Consider the following 4,078-nt stretch of genomic DNA (forward strand, 5'->3'; position numbering starts at 1 on the left):
TGAGTTCCCGCCGCCTCAGGGCAGACTGGGGACTTAAAATAAATCTCCGAGGGGAAAAAAACAGGAAGACAAAATGGTTTCCTCCACTCCCAACAAGATGAAAAAAAAAAAGTAATAACAAAATCACACTTTTTCTTCTTGCCTGGCAGAAAATGCGGATTCCAGCTTCATCTCTGCATCCGATGGCTTCAGCCTTTGCTCCCGACCTCCGGGGAGGCTCAGCGGCACACTCCTGGGAGACAAGGCCAGAGCTGCCCTTCGCCCAGGCCCACGTCTGGCTGGTGCCAGGGGCCTCCCAGAGGGACATGGCTTTCCTCAGGCGAGGCTCGTCCTGATGGGGCTTGTGGCAACTGCTGAGATGTGCCTGACCTCACACGGCCTCCTTATGACGGCTCACCGCTTGTCCCTCACACGCTTTGGGTTCTTTCTGGAAAACAAACCCAATTTAAATTACAAAATGTTGTGTATTATAAAATCTGTGGAAATCACACGAACACTGACAGGTAGCCGCCATGGATACTCCATGTACATATTTCTTAAAACATCTTCACACCTGCGTTCCCCGCTCCAAGCCGGCGGTTTCTCTTGGGGCTGCGTGAGGAGGTGCGTCCCAGCTGTGCGGCCACATGATGCACGCGGTCGCTGAGTCTGAGCACGTCCTCCCGGAAGCCGCGACAGCCCGAGCGCAGTGTGTCCCCATCCTCACCTCTGCGGTGGCAAGTGTGCGAGACAAAGGCTTCACTTTTTGTCACATGGGGCAGAAGAAAGCTGTTCACGGCCCCCAGGCTTCCCTGGCGCCGAGGATACTGTCCCAGGTGACCTGCCGAGATGCAGCCTCAGGGCAAACCAGGGGAGCACAGCCAACGACTCCACTGACAATTCATATAATGTCCAGGTCCAAGAGTTGTTTAGACACTAAATGAGATCGAATGTAAATCCCAGCAAACAGTAGGCACCACGTAAATATCAACTTCCTCGAAAACCTTTATAGGTTAGAGGAAGTCTAACCTATAAAGTCCCCTAGAGACTAAGGGACGTCACGGGCTGGCCTAGGAACACGCGTGGAAGTGGTACGTGCAACGAGCATGGTCTGTGAGACGACCAGTGAAACTTTGGCTTCAGTTTCCAACTGCTTTTTAAACGTTACTCAGCAGGGATTTGGTCCCCTGCTCCTGACAACACTGCAGACAGCCTCACGGAGTCTCTGCTTGCCACTAGGGAGTAGAGCCCTACAAAGCTTTAAATCACACACGCCTCAACTCAGAAACGTGACTTCCAGGCTGAGCTACCCATCAAAGCCTGCCCTTGAGCTAATGTCCCAAGTCCTCTCCTCCCCCAGACCTCCCTGGGGCCCCTCGTCTGGCACAGCATGATCATAGATGCATGTGTGTATGTTTTCTTTTCTTTTCTTTGAAAAAACAATCACCAAAGTATCATTTTGCTGGGAATTTATTTAACTTTGAATTTCAATGTTTATACGGTCAACTACGTCCCTGTCTGTTTTCTCAGTACTCACATCCAGGCCTGAAAATGCCACAGAAACATTCACAAAGGGGGAGTGGCTTCGTGGCCTGTTAGAGAAACACACGGATGTGGGGTTTTGTCCAGGAAGAGCCTGCCCTGGGGGACTTGGCAGGTACGCTGGAGCCCGCGGCCCCCGAAGGCTCTCTCCATGGGCCTTGTCCCTGCTAAAGAACACGGTGACCCAGATCACAGAAGGCGAATTACTGCAAGTGGAAGGAACTTCCCAGGCCATCGAGATAACCCCTTCGTTTCACAGACAAGGCGGCTGAGGTACCCGCCCTTGACCACCAGTGATACCAGTGGACCACGGGGGGAAGTCTGTCCTTAGGTTACACAAAGCAGGTCATTTAAAATGTCAAGGGGCCTTGAAAATCTTTTCTAAGTCAATGAAAACCAAATGGGATTCAGGAGTGGTTCCCTGGCACTGGTTTTCATGCATTCCATGACGAATTTTTAATATTTGCAAGGCGTCGTCCCAGGAATACGAAAATGGATCAGGAATTGCCTGTGCTCCTCGGGAACTAATGATCTGGACAGGGTGAAACGAGCGGACAAATTTTAAGAGAAACTTATTCAAATGTACATTTAATTCCAGAAAGTCCGTGGATAATAATAGGATGGGAGAGATAAATTAATGCCAACAAACGTGAAAGACTGAAGGTCAGCGGGGTCAAGGTCGACGTGTGCTCACAGACAAGAGGCTCTAAAGTTAGGGACGCGCGCTTCCTGGTCTGCAGTACCCGGAAAAACAAGAGATGGAGAAAAGCTGTCGCCTCCCTCCTCCTGGTCACAGGACCCCAGGTATTTGCTTTTCCTTCTGGAGCCCAGTTTCGGTCCCGGGCAAAGGCGCAAGGGGAACACGGGCAGGATGAGCGAGGTCAGAGGCCACGGTTCACGGTTCACGAGGAAACAAGGGGCAGGGCGGGGCTTGCTCCGCCTGAGGACGAGGCGGGGCGCCGACCTCGTTGCCCACACCTGGGCGACACGGTGCAGAGGGCGCGCTGGGGAAGGGCCCGGAGCTCGGCGCTTGGACTAAAATGAAGACGTGCGGGTCGTCATGCAGCACAGATGTGCATGTCCTGTATTTCTTGATAATGTCTTCACAGATTTCAGAATTCTGAAAAGGCACAGGGTGTCGGATGCCCCCATCCACCCAGGAAGCACGAATGCTCGTCTCTTGTAGGTCTGTCCAGGGAGGGCAGCAGCTCGTAGCGGTTCGCGGCATCCCACACGGAGCGGGTGACGAGCATGGCCACGGGCGCCTCATCACTCGCCTGGGCCGAGCTCCACGTGGCAGGGACGATGCTGCAGGGAGTGAACAAAACTAGACATGACGACCCCCCCAAGTCACCTTCGCTTTCAAACCTGCGATTCTGGGACTTCGCTGCAATGCCCCAGCTGTGAGCGGTGGAAACCCCACATCACGTGATGCTGCCTGGGACCCTCTGCAATCTCTGACGTCGACCGACGACCACAGAATCCGCAGGAGGGGGCAGCTGTGCATCGTCTCACGCATGGCCCCTCCATTCCTTCAGCGTTTGCCCTGAGCCCCAGAGGCGCTCTGGCATTGGCCTCACGGCTCCTCAGTGACACCTGAGCACCTTCCAACCAGGCGGTCTCTGCAGCCACCCCACCTCCCAGTGCTCCTCTCCTCTGCCCCGAGCTTCTGCCCCGCCCTGGGTTCTCTGTTATTCGCAGCCAGCTCTCCCGTCAGCCTGGGTCTGGCTCCCCGAATCCGCATCCTCCCGCCGACTTTGCATTATCTTACCGGCCCCGCTCTGAAATCCGAGGATAAGGAAGCCTCCAAGGTGTTTTTACTCAGGAGGCACAACCTAACTGGCCATCTCGGCTTGTCCACATCAGTATTGGTTCAAAAATAAAAAAATAAAAAATAAACTACTAGAAACAGCGTCGTTTTGAAGGCTGCATGTCTGTGCCCCGCCCCCAACACTAACTCCACATAGGAAGGTGTTGGGAGGAGCAATTAGATCAGAGGGTGGAGGCCTCGGGAATGGAACTAGAACACGCTCTCTCCCTCTCCCCGTCTCTCTCTCCCTCTCCCCGTCTCTCTCTCCCTCTCTCTGTCTCTGTCTCTGTCTCACTCCACCATGTGAGGACACAGCAAGGACATGGCCTTCTGCAAACCAGGAGGCAGGTCCTCACCAGACACTGGTTCTGCCGGCGCCTTGACCTGAGACCTCCCGTGTCCAGAACTGACTGCTCACGTCCGAGCCGCGCAGCCTGTGACCGTCTGCCAGCCCGGGCACTAACGAGGACACCGCCCCACTGAGAGTGGCCACAGAGTCTGAGTTTCGAGAGATACTTTTCAGACGGTTTAGATTGAAAAGAAATTTTTCAGCACCAAAATTTCTACCCCACAGTCAGCAACTGAGGGGGTCCCAGTGTCCATGTCGGCGCAGGCCGCCCCGGCCTTGGTCCCAAGCGAGTGGCGCCGCCCGTCGGCCCACGCGGCCCTCGCACCATGCGCAGATGGCGCGCTCGCTGCCTCCATCGTTCGGGTGGACCGGGGCCTGGAGCGCCCACGCGCCTCACG

The sequence above is a fragment of the Pteropus alecto genome, unplaced genomic scaffold (genome assembly GCF_000325575.1).
Source record: "Pteropus alecto unplaced genomic scaffold, ASM32557v1 scaffold195, whole genome shotgun sequence".
NCBI classification, from domain to species: Eukaryota; Metazoa; Chordata; class Mammalia; order Chiroptera; family Pteropodidae; genus Pteropus; species Pteropus alecto.